Source organism: Tamandua tetradactyla, chromosome 10, assembly GCF_023851605.1.
Source record: "Tamandua tetradactyla isolate mTamTet1 chromosome 10, mTamTet1.pri, whole genome shotgun sequence".
NCBI lineage: Eukaryota > Metazoa > Chordata > Mammalia > Pilosa > Myrmecophagidae > Tamandua > Tamandua tetradactyla.
Window position 1 is genome coordinate 28,559,884 of NC_135336.1, and position 17,182 is coordinate 28,577,065.

The 17,182-nt window shown below is 36.5% G+C and overlaps 1 long non-coding RNA gene across 1 annotated transcript; it reads left to right on the forward strand.

The window, feature by feature from the left end:
• Positions 1 to 3,054: 3,054 nt before the first annotated feature.
• On the forward strand, positions 3,055 to 6,252 carry LOC143647844 (uncharacterized). Its single transcript, XR_013158205.1, has 3 exons — positions 3,055 to 3,433; positions 5,506 to 5,618; positions 6,076 to 6,252. It is a non-coding gene; the product is annotated as an uncharacterized LOC143647844 (long non-coding RNA).
• Positions 6,253 to 17,182: the final 10,930 nt, after the last annotated feature.

A 17,182-nucleotide genomic window follows, 5' to 3' on the forward strand; every position in this document is an offset into this window, starting at 1 on the left:
ACATGTCATATGGAACACAGACAGTAAAAAAGAGTAAAAACGGGATGAGAATATTTTCTATTCTCTTCCCTTCCTGGAATAACTGACCTTTTCTCCCTTTAGGGTATGAGGCCACCTAATAACTGCTCAAGGTAAAATTTGGGAAATGGATTCTTTGTCTTGCTACCAGAGACTAGTACCCAATGATATAGAGATCATTTGTGCTACAACTGTCTTCCCACTTTCCCATAATGATGAAAACTAGCCTAAACTTTCAGGCTTGAAATCTTTGTCTCTTTTGATTGTCCCAACTGAAAACTATTGTTAGGTGTCTATGCTAGTTTGGAGCTGTTATGTACTCCAAAAAAGGCCATGTTCTTTTAATCCATTCTTGTGAGTGCAAAACTAGTGTGGATGAGACCTTTTGGTGAGTTATTTCAATTGAGATGTGATGCAGCCCATTCAAAGTGGGTCTTAGTCCTTTACTAGAGTCCTTTGTAAGAGGATAAAAGAGAGGAAATCCCCTAGAGGAGGGGAGAGAAACACTGAAACCAGAACCCAGGAATGAAAGACCAGCAGATGTTACTTTGTGCCTTCTCCTGTGACAGAGAAACCCCGGATGCCAGCAGCTTTTCCTCAGAGAAGGTATCTTCCTCTTAATGCCTTAATTTTGGACACTTTCATGGCCTTAGAAGTGTAAATTTGTAAACTAATAAATTCCCATTGAAAAAGCCAACTGTTTCTGTTATATTGCATTCTGGCAGCTTGAGCAAACTAAAACAGTGTTAAATAAAATGAATAAGACAAAGGGGCTTGTTTCAGACTATTGTAGTCATGGAAGCTCCTCTGCAGAACCATTTTGAATAATAGAGGTGTCAGTTTTACTTTCCTAGAAATGGGAGACCACCCTCATGGCTGAGGTCCATAGCTTCCCTAAAGCCACCAGGGTAATTGAGTTACGCAAAATTGACTTGCTTGTAAAATTTGGGGAGTGTGCTGGCCATGTGATATCTGTTAGCACTTTGAAAATGGGAAACAGTAACAATTACTCTCAGCTCAATGAGTTGTTTGCAGAAGTTTTTGTAAGCTTATCTTCTCTTCACATGGAAACATTTTGGCAGTCCCCTTTTCCATCACTATAAAAACCAATAACAAAATTAAGCAGTGGGAGCAGGGTCATTCCCAGTAGACACAGGAATGATTAAGCTGCATTGGTTACAGTTTCCCTCCCTCTACTTGTGTTTGTTTTTTGAGTTTTTATCCAGAGATTATGTGGATTTTTAATAAGCCTAGTTAAGATGCTCTTGCCAATCCACATTTAAAAGACTGTTTGGGTCAGTGCCTTCAGGCTTCCTGATGTGAAGAATATTGGTGAACACCCCAGGTGTTCTCCCTGAAAAATGTAAGAATTTTAATGCTGTTTATCTACTATACACCATTCATAAAAACAGAGGGTGATTTGTTCAAAAATCAGGGAATGTGTAAGATGTCACAAGGATATAAAACACATTTTATATAAACCCACATGCAAGCCAATGCGGGTTTATATGATACTCTGTCCATGCCACGTGGGGTGACTTTCTATTCTAGATCATCCTGAGTCTCCTTCTGCTCCTATTTTCTTTCCAAGCCTCTGCAGCAGGAGAGGTCAGCAACGTATCTCCCTCAGGTTGATAAGTCCGGCTTGAAAAACTGGTAAACTGTGAAGTGGCTATTTGAATAAGACTAGGAGTTATATCAACTTCCCAGACACTGACGTGAAATCATTTGGAAGGCCAACTGGCCATAAAAAGGACCAGGTTTTCATCTCATCGTCCTTCAAAATCACACTGGGTTAAAACAGAACAAGCATAGCTATTGTCTGTCATGTCAAGAGAGGAGCAGAGAGGCTTCTCACCAGAAATACATAAATAAACATATAAATGCATGAATACATTTTACAAATTAAAATAAAAAATAATGTATGGAGGTACATGGGGATTCTGTATGTTCTGTTTCTGTAAACCTAAAACTATTACAAAAGTAGTTCTTTTATTTTAAAATAATGATGATGATGATGATGGTGATGATGAAGTATTGCTTGTTGTGGTTTCCTCCACACATTCCCCCCAAAAAATGTGATTTAGTGATTCACCGCAGATTAAAAGATAGAATTGGTAATAATGCCTAAGAGGATCTTTCAAAAGTAAAGCAGTTGTGCAAGTGTTTTCAGAGTTTTTTGTTAGGCATATTTTATGAAGTAGTAAAACTAATAAGCCTTTTACTTCAAAGTAATTAATTTTCACAGAATTTATTCAAAACAACTCCTTTGTCTCCCTACTTCCCTCTGACAAATTACCTTTCGTCAAATTACGGGGAAAAAAAGTTTTCCTGAAAAGTTGACAAAGTACGTTACAGACACTAACACTCTTTTAAACTAATTACCACTGACACTATTAATAAATTATTTTTTATAACTCAGTGCATTTCATTTCTAATGATGTTTCTAAAATTCAACAAATATTTTTGAGTGCTTATTGTGTGCAAAGCATTATTCTAAGCCCTATGAGAAATTCAAAGATGAGCAAGCCATGTTTCCTTGTCTCAAGCAACCAAGTAGTACATAAATAACAAATCATCATAATGATAATAAAAGAACAATGGTCTAATTTTTCTCTGGTACATTGAGATGATGACATCACTAAATTCATTTAAATCATTAAACATTGAAAGGTTGCTGGGTCTGTTGGTTGATATATGCTGAGAAGTACTGAGCATAGTGTTCTGTTTTATTTAGTAAGCTGCCAGAATATGATATACCAGAAATGGAATGGTTTTTAAAAGGGGGAATTTTATTAAGTTGCAAGTTTACAGCTCTAAGGCCATGAAAATGTCCAAATTAAGGCAAGGCTATGAAACGTCCAAATTAAGGCATCCAGAGAGAGACAAGAAGGCCAATGATGTTCAGGGTTTCTCTCAGCTGGAAAGGCACGTGGCAACATCTGCTAGCTTCCTCTCCTCATTTCATAAGGCTTCCCTGGGGGCATTTTCCTTCTGCTCCAAAGATCTTTGGCTCTGTGGGCTTTGGTGGCTCTGGTGACACTGCGGCTTTTTTCCGAAATGATTCCCTCTTAAAGGGCTCCAGTAAGCAACCCCACCTTGAATGAGTGGAGACACATCTCCATGGAAACCATTTAATCAAAAATAACCACCCACAATTGGGTGGGTCATATCTCCATGGAAACAATAAAAAAAGATTCCACCCAGCAATAGTGAATGAGTATTCAAGGATATTACTTTTCCAGGGTACATAATGGCTTCAAACCAGTACATGGTCTATTTGGTTACTCATCTCCTGAATAAGTTTTCTTTTTCATTTTGATTAGTTTACATTTTTGAATGAAAAATGCCCTCTCAATTACAGCTTATTGGAATTCATTCTCTGGGTGTTTCAGCAAGTTTAAGTCTATCCTAGGTAGTGGTTATGTGTGAATGTGTGTTCCAGAGTGTGCTTATTAATAGACAAAGCTATAATGGAAACACCTGCTTATGTTTGATTCTCTTAATGAATTGTCTTGGCATAACTAAATAGCACTACAAACCAATTATGATATGCTGTGTAGTAGCCTTGCACTGACATTAATTTCTAAAAGTAGGCTGCTTATTTTTCTAATCCTTCTCTGCATTGTGTATAAATATGTTATGTATGTTCTCTATATAAGAAATATCTAATTTGCATGCGAGTAGAACTTTACAGTTTATAACATGCTTTCAGTATCATATCTTACCTCGAAGTTGCTCCTCCATTTGAATTCTATCTTATAAATCGCACCAATGTATATATTGTTCAAGCTAAAAACCTTGGTATCTTTTTTAATGTTGCCTTTCTTTTGCCCCTGTACATAAGACCTTTCTCCTAATTAAGTCAGTGCTGTCATCCAAGCATCTCTCCTATCTGCCCACTTTTCTCCATCCCACTGGCCCCTGTCTCCGTTAAACTTGTTCTAATCTCTTGCTTGGATTAATGCTCCTACCACAAATTATCTCTCTGCCTCCACCTAAACATTTGCTCCCTCATATCCATTTCTTTTCAGGAATCCAGAGTAATCTTTCTAAAATACCAATCCAACTATGTTATTATCCTGTTTAAAACACTTTTGTGGCCCCTGATTTCTCTTATAATAAATTCCAAACTCCTTATCCTGATCTACAAAGCCCATCTGATCCTGAACTCAATTCTCTCTGGGAGTTTGTCTTCACTGCCATGCTCATACACCACATCCACCCATGCAGAATTATTAGATGACTGATATGAAATCACTGCTGCTTGACCACTTTTGAACAGCAAATATGGCAATTTGTTATGGTTCAAACTAACTAAAACAGGCTACACACACACACACACACACACACACACACACATACATACATACATGCATACATATTTTGGGCACAGGGGGCAGGGGGGAAGATTTTCTTTGTCCTCACATATACTCTTCCTTCTACTTGGATGTATTTTCCCTTCACTCTATACCTGAAAAATCTCTCTCACTCATTCAGATTTTTAATTCAGTTTAGAAAACCTATTTCATTCTCCTTTCTAGTTTTAATTAGATATCACTGTTTTATGATCCTTGTACAAATTGAACTTATGGTGCTATATTTTAATTATTTCACTATTAAACTCCATGAGGGCATAGGATCCTTATTTTGTTCACAATGTATCCCAAATATATAGCACAATATCTAGCATAAGTAAGCACCTGGTGAGTGATTGATGAATGCAGAATATTTGATCTAATAAAAGAACATAATGAAAAACATATTTATACCATCATTTGATTTTCTCAAATAATCTGCCTTTGACATTATATATATATAATACATATATACAGTATGTATTATGTCACCATTAGGGGAAGATACACAGGGTTCTATGTATTATTTTTGTAACTTCCTGCACATTGATAATTATTTCAAAATAAAAAGTTAAAAGAGTGATGATAAACTCAATGTTTCTGAATTACAAATTAAGAAAACAAGGCTTAGTGAATGAGGCAATTTGTCAGGTCACATAACTAATAGTTGAAAGACACATCATCTGTACACTTTTGGTGGAGCCACTCAGAGGTATTTTTCTTTCTAGATCTAGCACCAAGTACCATATTTATACCTGAGAAATATAATGTTCTAGGCCAGGGCTTTTATATTGCATTTGTGTTTGTTTTCCTAACCTGAGAAGTTGAGCAAGAAGGAAACAGAACCATACCTTTTATATCTCTCCCTGAATATATGGATTCTGGAATCACCCTAAGCAGTCAACGCCCTCTTTCTCCTTGCTCTCACCTGGGCTCTTTGCTTATTAATGAGTTCATTTATCAATATGCATTGAAATTTACCATATCCCAGATCCTGTGCTGGAACCTGGGGTTAAAAACATGGAATAAGATGCAGAATCTGTTCTCAGGGGCTCACATTCTAGCAAATGAACTCAGGATGCTTAACTATAAAGCAGTGTCACAACTACCGTTTGGTTTGTAAACACAGGGAGCTAGGCACACGAAAGCAGTACCTAACTTGGATTTGAAAGACATACAAAGGTTTCTCAAAGAAGTCTGTGTCTAAAGAGGATGTTTAAGATTGGATTGCCAGAGATAACCGTGAGTCACAGAGTTTCATGTTGGATGGGGATGGATCAAAGGAGTTGAGAGGAGGCTAACCAGGCAGAAATTCTTAGGCAAGGAAGAGAAAGATAGGGAGGGATCTCTACAAAAAGCAGGCACTCCTCCAACACAATCAGCACTGACCTATGCCTTTCTGTTCTGAAAAAAAAGAAGCTAAGATATTCTCTCACTTTTACCACCTCAGAAACCTGGGGGAAAAGAGTGAAGGTGGGGGCAGTGTGGACCTGGTAATTGCCAAGGTTTGGGCACTCCTCTTCTCCACTGAGTCTGTGTGGCCTATGATGCCTGTACTGGGAAGTCTCTTCCCAGAAAAGAGAAGACATTGTGAAAAGGGAGGGAAAGGGAAACAAACGAGGAAACACAACTTTTAGATTTCAAAGAGTTAAACTTTTCTCCTTTCTTTGTCTTCTTGTTTTCCTTTTTTTGTCTCTAGGTAAGTGAAACAAATTTTTACAACAGATCAACCATGACTACCTGACTGCATCAGCACATAATGACTTTCTCCACTGAATATACCAAAAGTGACATCTCAGTGTCTCTCATCACTTTTATTTGATTCGTGAGTCTTTACCCGAAAGTGATAAATAACCAATAAATAACCTACAATTGAGGAATATGTAAATGGCTATATCTATATATCTTTATAATGTTTAGTTTTAATTTTTGTTAAGGTAAGTGAGCCTGTTCTAATCTAGATTTCTCCCAAAGAAGCACTGAGGGGAATACTCCTCCCTTTTAGGAATATCCGTGGTGAGTTTCCATTAAAATGTATTCTTCTTTTGCATTTTTCTTCATTTGGTTTACATGAGGTAAATTTATGTGGGGAATTTCAGGTATGAATCTCTTTTTTTTTTGCCCTGTACGTGTTGATATTTATATTTGTCCCTTACCTCCTTAAGAGATACACTTGAAGGTATGGAATTGGCATGATTTGGAGTGTGCTCTGGAGTCTAGAATATTAAAATGCATGGCTTTTGTCCCATTGCATTATGTAAATCTTCTTGGAGTATGGGGTTTTAGACTTGAAGAAAATGAGTTCTTAGCAGATCAATTTGGAGTAGGATTTAGTTGGCAAGATGTGAAACATTTAGTAGAAAGATGCAACAGAATACTTGGGAGTTATTAATTATCTGAACAGTGACTGCACCTTGAAAAGTGGCCTTGACACTTCTTGGCCTGTGGCCTGGGTTTGGCCATTCTCTTGGCATTCCCCACTGTGCGGTTCTTCACATTCTTACCCGCTTTTCCAAATTCACTTTTCATTTTCTGCATAGATAGCATCAACCATTTGTATCTGAACATTTGCATTTACTGTGGGCATCTCAAATGTTCAAAAGACTTGACTTCTGTGTGTCTTGTGTATAATTTGGTACAGGCATCCCTGCCCTCTACCGGGAGGTGACACACCTCCTTATTCATAATAATTATCCTAGCTGATGGAGCTCATCGAGCCGGCCCCTCTGCTCACCTGATGGGTAGAGATTTTCCGAGGTGCTGCTGATTCCCTGTTTGAATTCTGTCATTGATAGCCATGTGTGAAATTACTAATTACAAAGCACAATGGAATGGTCTTGCAGTAAAAGACTTGTTTTCCCTGCACAACTTCACTTGAAGGTCACTGTTGGAAATGGCCCTCTGTGATACATTATTATAAACTAAACATTTCATTTTGCTTCATTGTTAATTGAGTGCTTCATTCAATGATTTACTATTGTGTATCAAAAAGGGTCTTGCTATTTATGGAAAATGTAGGTTGGACCTACTGCTGTGCATTGTGTAGCTTTTAATTTCAGAAATGGAGAGGGCCAAAGCACCTTTGTCTTAAGGAAAAAAGAAAGATAGATGAGTACTGATGTAGTTGGAGAAAGTAACCATAAGAATTTGAAATTGTTTCAACTCTACTATAGTTCCATTAATTTAGCATAAGTTACGTTTGAACAGCATAGTGGGATAACCACTACCTTAGAGTCATACATCCAGAGTATAAATACAGGCTCTTCCCTTTGCCATATTTTAATGTTGCTAAGGACCAACTATCATAAGATAATATATGTAAAGTGTCTAGTACGTCATTGATAGTCAATAAATGGTAACTGAAATGATGACGATGATGATGATGATGATGATGGTGATGATGGTGGTGGTGATTATGATAATGGTGATAGTGGTAATGATGGTAAAGATGCTCTGAATTTGGAAATATTAATGCCATATCTTCTTCTAGGCACTACTTTTATTACGTCTTCAGTATAAAGATACACAGCCATCTAAAAAAGAATTTCCATTGCCAAAATCTTGTTGTTGTTTACAGCCATGTTACCCAGAATATAATGGTTCCCTGCATTATTAGATATTAGTCAGATTCTCACTGGGAAAAATCAGATTGTGACTCAGTGGTAGCCACATTGGCTGTGTTATTCAGCATCTTTTGGGGTATGACGACTGGAACCCCATCTGGGTTTCCATGGCTATCACCTGGGCAAGTGAACTAATCAATACAGAAAGAATTTATCCAGAAGGAAAGTGATGAAGCCTCTCCAGCATCCACGTTTTGTAGAACAGTGACTTTTTTTTTTTACCAAGATTCATCTCCATATTTTCACAATGTTCTCCCCTCCACTGTTGGCAAACATAGCAATGACGATGAGAGTCAATATTTATCTAGTACTTCTTCTTTGTCAAACACTATTCTAAGTGTTTTAGAAGTGTTACCTTATTTAATCCTCACAACAAAAGTATGCGGTATGTTTCTGACCTCAATTTTTAGATAAGACATTAGAGCCATTGAGAGAATTTGAGTAATTTGCCCAAAATATGTGGTTTCCAAGCTTACTCTCTAACCACCATGAGTATAGTTCATGAGATTGAGTAATCATAGTGAATACCCAAGTTAAAACCTTTCTTTCTGGCTTCCCTGAGAATAGAAGACTTGCAATTTCTTGACCTTTTAGCTCACGTACTTTAGTGGTATCGTTTTATCATCATCATCATCATTATCATCACTTTTAGTCTCCTACTAAGCTTCATATCCCAGGTGCTGTAATACATTATATCATTTAACTCCTACAATAACCATTTAAAGACTCTATCATTTTTTCCCATTTTATAGTTGAAGAAACCAATATACAGAGACATGACTCTATTAGTCTACATGGTACCAACTAGAGAGTGGCAGAGCCCGAATTGAAAGCAGATCCATTTGACAAGTCCAGGCCCTGATCCACCACACTATACTAACTACTATGTGACATGGCCTACAATACCTGAGGAGCATGTCATGACTAATCTGGTGGCATATGAAATGGGGATTTTACATGTCAGAGGTGTACCCTTTGTTTGGTCTCCCAGTTTGATGTTTATGTCCCTTTATGGAATATTTCTATGACAGAGTGATGTACATATATCCAGGGCAGTTTTGATAACAGATGCCAGAATTTATTGCTGACACTCAGTAATACAGAGCAAGTTTATATTGGGCAACTGTAGAGTACTAGTCACATCATTCAATGTCAGAGTCCTTCAGATCTATGCTAGATGTATCTGTAACTTGGGTGCATCTCCAGCATCTTCTGATTTAAATTCAACTCATCTTTCTACCATGGCAGTTCCACAACAGCAGAGTAATAGAGTCCACTTCAAAAATAGTATTCCTATTTTCAACATCTCCCAAGAGAATTTCTAAATCCTTTCTTTTGATTTTTTTACTATGTGGGAACTTTCAGAGATATGTTCATGAGATATGCTTTCCCCAAAATTCTATTCTTCAGTAAATGCCCAGTCTCCTCTGAACTTTGCTACACCTTAAAATCTGTGTTGGTCCTTTATATAAACAATGCATTTATAAAAGCATTTCCCAGAGCAGACTTTGGTCATGTCACAGTGAGCAAGACCATAAAATTCTTGGAACCTGGGGAAGTTTCAGAGGCAGACGTTGTTCCACTGGAAGGAAAAAAAAGAGAAGAGTACTGTATAATGAGATATGAGAATTTTGCCTATTAGACAATTTTCCCTAGGGCCAGCTGTGTATATAGTTTCTGTTACACTTCCCTTCTTTTTGAGTAAGTCAGAAGTTTTCTGGTAATAATGATCTGCTTTCAGAAATAATATGTATGATGAAATTGTCTGCCTCAGGCAACCTTTATTGATTGTTTTCAGGAAAATGTGTGTTGAGCAAGGAATGCATCTTGGCACACATCACACAGTCAGTTCCAAACTAGATTTATTTTTCTCAGTTCAGTTGGTTTTGTAGGTCGAGGTGGGGTGAGAATGGAGCAGGGTAGATAGTAAGGTAGATATGTGGATGTGTTTTCATAGTTTTAAAGTTGAAAAGCAAAGCCTTCAAGAAATAATGCTTTTAAAACTCAATAATGTTATACACATATTGGTTATTTTTGTGGATTTTATCATTTCCTGTCTTATACTGGAGAGTGGAAGTCCATAGAAACCACAATTATAATCACGTGAGGAAATGCTATGTCCAAATATGGAGAAGACTGATAGGTGATATGTGAACTTTAAGCGTTGGAGAAGAAAGGTGAATTCCAATAGCTCTTGTTCTTATGAAATAGAATAATGATATCTTCTGCAGAATTAATACATTGATCTAAAGATATTCAATTGATATTTGAAGGACTCTATACATAAACACAAACAGAAATACACACAATTAATGTCTCTTAATATTTGAAGTGATTAATACCTAGGACTTTATCTAGAAGAATTGTAGACTTTACTTCATCTTCACTGATCAAATTTGTAGGATATGCTCTAGTTTGTCTATACCTTTCAAGTTGGAATCTAGAATTGAACTCAGTGGTCCAGATGCTGGCTTGGGCAACTCATACAATTAATGAGTGACCGTTCAAGGATCAGATAGCAGGTATTAAGGCTGCTCCCCAGATAGGGAGTATATTATGGCTTAGACTGTAGAGAGCAGTGGTGTGAGTTAAAATATTCATGTGCATTGCAAGCAGCTGGCCTCTGTCCATACACTGCTCTTTCACTTAGAAACTAAACAACCTCGAGCAAGTTATTTTACTTCTCTTGGCCTCTGTTTCTTCATCTCTAAAGTGGGAACAATAATAATATTATTTACCTCATTTGGCTATTGAGGGGATTAGAGAAATTAATTCATGAGACTAGCTCAGAATTTATCTGCTCAATAAGAGCTCAAGAAATATTAGCTATTATAATTAGGAGCTGTGCAAGATATAAAAAATATTCACATACATTTTTTCAGGGTCTTTTTATCATCACTGTGAGCCCTAATGCCACCTTCTGTAGGAAAAGTAGTTCCTCTTGAGCCTTTGTGCCTCTGACAGTGGAGATGACTCTACAGATTAATTATGATGCTCTACTTCTGTGAGGTACCATGCTTTTAGCATTCATATTTCTTCCTGAAGGAAATAAAAATATTTCTGGCATGAGTTTTTGAACAATAATATTTAACAACTGGTTTGCACAATTAATCAAGTATTTTCATAATCAGGTATTCTCCTGGATTTATAGAATTTGAAATTGGGAGGACCAGGATTGTAAGTTACTTTTGCATACCAAGCTGGGCCATATATATAAAGGGAAGTAGAGAAAAATAGAGGAATTACTTAGATTGTTGGAGAGAAAAATCCACCATTCAGAATTGATTCAATAATTTGGCTTTTTGAGGTTAAAGGTTTATTCTGCATGCTTTAACTTCAAAAATGTATATTACACAACAAAAAGGCTTAGGCTTGTAAGGACCTTGAGGTCATCTAAATACAAACTAAATTGTTGTTGAACCCCAGGTGGTGTTTTCATCTAGTGATCATTCAGCCTACATCCGAACACCTCCCTGAGTCTCAAGAAAGTCACCATCCTCTCTTTGGATGAGTCCATTCATAAAATGTTTTCTTATTTACACCTGTAATAAGATACACCTCTCTTCTGCAGTTTCTACCCTTGGAATTTCTTCTCCTCCATCAATTCTTGCTTTACAGATCTATTCACAGCATTGAATATATTTCCCATCTGTCTAATCATAATGTGTTTCACATTCACCAAATAATTAAATTAATTACATTTATCCTGCTAAGTAATAACTAGAAGTTTTGCTTGAGACTTCAAAACAATTGATAGTCCAATGCTACTATCCCTACAGAAGGAAATTATCTTAGTATTTTCATGGGGGCAAAAGGCAGACATGCTATTCCATGTTCTTTAGTAGTTCCTGATCCAGTTTTGACAGGGTAAGATTATCTCAGGACAAATAGCAGCAGATGTTGCCTTTTCCAGAAAAGTATCATAAATCTGTCCTTTTTTCTCTTTCTCTTAAAGTAGTCACCTTTTATTCTCTTGAGAGCAGTCTTTCCTGAAGAACCTCTAGTTTGAACATTGATTTCAAATCACAAAAATGAAAAAAAGCAATGAGGAGAATGGGAAGACAAACATGGAGGAAGAGAGCAAAGGCAAAAAGGAACAGAGAGAGGGGAAGAGAAATGGAAAGGGAAAGAAGAACAAATTGAGATTGATTTGTGATGTTGAACTGACTTAAATCTATAACTCAGAGAGTAAATATGTTTAAGTGAAGACTCTTCTTGATTTATAATGGTAACATGGGCCCTTTGCACATGCAAATATTGTTAAAGGGATATATACATATTATATTATATTATATATATATATATATAACCTAGGGTTTCTAGTCTCCTAGGGAGTCCTCCCTAGAGCCCCTTACAATAGGTTTAATAATCTTCATTTCTGTAATTGGGGGAACCAAGATGCTAAGAAGTCATTTGCCTAAAAGTCACTCAGCTAAGCCACAATAGAGCTGGTACTTGAACGGAGGAAATATTGTTCCAGAATCTATACTTTGAACTGATATCCCCACCAACAATAATGGCTGCCACTTATTGATCACTCACTAAATAGCAGCCACCATTCTAAATATTTAACATATACTAACTCATTTAATCTCACGACATCTCTGAAGCACATTGATATCATTTTCACCTACAGATAAAGAAACCAAGACATAAATATGGGAAATTACTCACCTACATTCAAATATCTCTTCAATTGTGGACTTAGGATTCCAATTCAGCCCTGCTTCTATGCTATCCAGGCCTTCAGGATGTTTGTGGTCTAGTGGATTAAAGGGCACATACATATACAATCAAATATATGGTAATTAAAAATGGTTTAAGAATACTTAGCATTATATGAACGAATAGAAGTTATTATATGCAATCTGACTACACAAGTACAGACAGGACGCTGAATAGTTTATCTGATGAGGAAGGATAAGTGTGCTCTTAGCATATCTACCTAGAAGACACGTGCATCAGGCAATTGAAAAAATTAAGGAAGAAAAAGAAGGCTTAAAGAGATCATTTATCTAATCAAAGTTGCCTTAAGAGGAAGAGGATAGTTCTAGAATTTGGATAGTGCAGAATGATCAAGTTTAGTTTGAATGTGAAACTGCAGAGCCAGGAGCCCTGAGGATATCTGTGTTAAGACATGTGCAACTTTGATAAATCTGGGACTTTACTCTTATTCTACTTTGACAATGGGAGATGCTGCCATCTGAGACTCAGCATTGATGCAGGAATTTTAAATATCAGGGCTTTCCTTCCATCCATCTCTCTTAACCCCAGTCTCAATTGTTTTGACTGACAGGAATCCATCGTAATCCAAATGCTCGCACACTTCCAACCACCCCTGAAGAGAGGGGGCCTTTGCTATATCCAAGTCTTTACTTGCTCATTTTTGCATTGAATCTCTTATTCATAATGCAACTTCTATCTCAGTTTCCCTTCCATTCTTTCCATGCCCCTTTTGCCTTGCGTCCTTGAGTACAACAACTAATTCCTACTTTCTGCTCCCATCATGAAACTCACTTTATGAGTTTTTTTTTCCCCTCCTCGGACCTACTCTTGGTAGTTGTGCCGGAAGTTTCCACACTTCTTTAGGGATTTCACATAAAATAGAATTGATTTGATGCTCTTCAGTTGCCAATTTCTTATTTTTCCAAGTAAATTAAATAAAAAGCCCATTTACTATCACTACAATTTCATGAATGAAAGATCACTTAAATTCTCAAAATACGGAAAAGATATGATGTCAATATAAAGAGAAGTTTTTACAATGAACAAATTTACCTTGATGAAAATATCTCAAGGCTGTTCTTTATCATCATGTGTCAGCATTTGGGAAATTCTGAGTTAATTCACATATAGTATTCTAAAATACCTATAGCCATCCATAACCATTCTAAATTATCTCATAGAAAAAGCCTTTTCTTGGTCAGGCCATGGCAGCTCAGCAGGAAGAGTTCTCTCACCTGCTATGCTGGAGACGCGGGTTTGATTCCCGGTGACTGCCTAGGCAAAAAAACAAACAAACAAACAACAAACAAAAAAGTCTTATCTTAAGAAATTTGTTCGTGTACATCACCTAACCATATCATTATCTCCACAGTTCAAAGCAGTGAGGCCATAGTCTAATGGATCATTCGAGTGTTTGGTAACACTTGGGATGGTTAAGTCTATTCTTACATATGATTTTAGGGCCATGTAGTATCTCACGTGGATTACCTAAAGCTAGTTATATCTGAGTCTTATTTTTATTTAACCTTTCTGTATGTCAGTCACTGTGTTAGGCCTACGGTTTATGAAGAAGACTGAAGTGGTATCTTTGTCCTTGAGTATTCACTAATTAAACTTCACACCCAGCTGCCTCTCTGCCCTTTGGACATAATTACTGACTGCATCTCACTGCCTCTTACAGTTGAATTGAGACACATTAGCAAGGTGAGACATATTAGTGAGAAGTCTTTCCTTGAATCAGAGGAAAGGAAATCACTATAAGCCTACTATGCTTAGGTCTTTTATAGACTATATCAATTTTTATTTTCAAGGCAACCTTTTTGAGTAGATATGATTCTCAATATTTTACAGATGAGAAAGATGTCTAAGAGAAGTTCAGAAACTTGCCCCAGGTTTCTCTTGGGCAGCTTTAGGACCGTTCTCAAGTTTTGTCTGTCTAGTTCTAAAGACCCTGATCTCTCTTCTACATCTAGATGCCTTTAAGAAAAGAGAATACCAAGACCCAATTAAGTATACTTTCAAATGCTGAGCCAAACTTTATTCCTTTATGTATGATCTTTACACTTTCATGATCATTCTCTCCATTTACTTCTGGGTCTTTTTCACTTGCGGCTCCATCTATCTGAAATATTTGAGCAGATTTTCCTTTTTTTTTTTTTTTTTTAATCAGGATACCAGGTCCAGTCACATTTAACCTCTTCAGAGAAGCAGTCTCTACCAATCTTCCTACATAGTCACCTCCTCATTACTCTATCTTCTTTCCATTTTGCATTTGTTTTAGTGCACCCATTGCAATATGGAATTATCTTAATTGTTTGTCTGTTTTCCTACTAGAATATGAGTTGTAGCATGCAAGAAAGTTGGCTGATGTAAACACCTGTGTTACTAATCTCTCAAATAGTATCTAGATGCCCTTAGTAAACTGTTGGAAAAATTAGTATATTTTTCAAGTGAAATTAACATTGCCTTTCCTTCTTTATCAGAATGTCAGAGTGTCTTTGAACATTCTCAATATTCTTGTTCTTCCAATAGATATGTGTTTCTAAAGATCTGTACAATTGTTTGTAATTAAAAAGAAATAAAACAAAATTGTAATTTTGAACTATGTAAGATCTGTAACTAATAATTAAGAGATCTATAAACCTTAAGCAAAAATAAAAATCTCTATATGTAGCAAATTACCTTCTTTCAAGAACTTATAACTTACCTGTATATGTTAATCTTAAAGTACCACATCTTGCACATCTCAGAAATGGCTGTGTATAAGGGGGCCAGGCTAATGTAAAGAAAATTATGCATTTAATTTCTGGTAGGCAATGAACACCTGGGTGCAATTCTCCTCTCCTGTCAGCAGGGGTCTCAAAAAGCCTTTTACCCACCAAAATGTCTATTTTAGCAAAGAACTGGTTATAATTTGTTTTATTGTTGTTAATAGAATGGGTCAAATATACTCTAAACTTTATTAAATATACTTAATTAAAACAGTCATTCTTTAAAAAATATTATACTTTTTTTTTGCTCATACTCATTGATAACTGTTACCTAGCACTAAGTTGGTGTGTTTATCTTAACAAGCTTCAGAACAGTACTGACTTATTTGTGTTTCTAATTAGAGTTCACAAATTCAAGGTTCTTAATGTATTTCCTGACTTTAAACACGTCCAAAGAATTGTGTGAAACTAACAGAATTGGTATTAAAAACAGCCTGCAACTCTTCAGTCTGTCTCTTTCTAAATTATTCAGTAACTTGTTTTGGAAGCAGCTTATTCCATATGCCTTTTAGAAAATGGTCTCTGCACTTTTAACTCAGCTGCACTGAGGCTGATTCAGCAAATAGCTCTCTCTCTCTCTCCTACCCACAAATATCACAGCCCTGAGTTCAGGGGAAGTAGCAGAGACCCAAGAAGCCTTTTTACCTGCTTTTTCCCATATTGCAGCATTGACTTGTCCCATCTTCTCTCTATTTCTCCAGAAAGTAAAACAGAAAAAAAAAACTTCTGATGCATCCTTTGATTTATTCACACTGCTCTCATACCCTTTCTTTAACTTGCTCTTTCTTTTTGCCCCCATTACCATAAGTATACACTATTGCAAATAATCATTACAAAAATTAGCATCTCCAATGTCCATCTTTAAATGTACCTCATAAGATTTATAGTAAGGAATTTTTTCCAAAATTAAGTGTTTGTTGATGGCATCTCTTGCTTTCACTACATTTGCCTCTACATAAGTGGATGGGTAAATGGATGAGTGGATGAGTGCATGGATGAGTGGATGGATTAGACAGATGATTGATAGATGTCTCTACATAGATATACATATGCTATACATATTTTATGACTGTATCTATATATCTATATTTATCTATCAACTTATCCATGCATACATTAAAACTTAAGGATGTTAAGAATTGACTCCTAATTTGGGAGTCAACTTCTCCTCTGTGCTGACCATTAAAGTGGGTATTGAAGATCCACAACCTGCCCTCAAATCCTTAAATTTTATCAAAGATTATAAACTTTAGAACATGAAAACCTTAAGAACTACATGTAGCTAAAAGGCAGACACTGTGTAAAGTGTGTAAGTGCTTAGGGGAACGAAGTTACAACACAATAGCAGAGTAAGGTAGGATCCCTAATGGAAGGTATCCCAAAGGATACCTTGAAGGAATGTGTCAATCCTAGGTTGATTTAGAAAGAGAATAGCTACACTGAGGAAGCTAAATGATGAAGCAAGAAGGGGATGTTGGTAAAAAGTCTAAGGGCAATGAGAGTGAACTTATTTGGGGTGCTTAACTTGATCTCCTGGACTTTCTCATCCTTTGAGAGGATATGGGCTCAGACTGGTGGCTTTCACACTTGTAAAGAATCTGCATGACTCAGAGAGCATTAACTGAAATGCAGTCAAATTCTTTCTTTCTTTCCTTCCTTCCTTCCCAACCTCCTTCCTTCCTTCCCA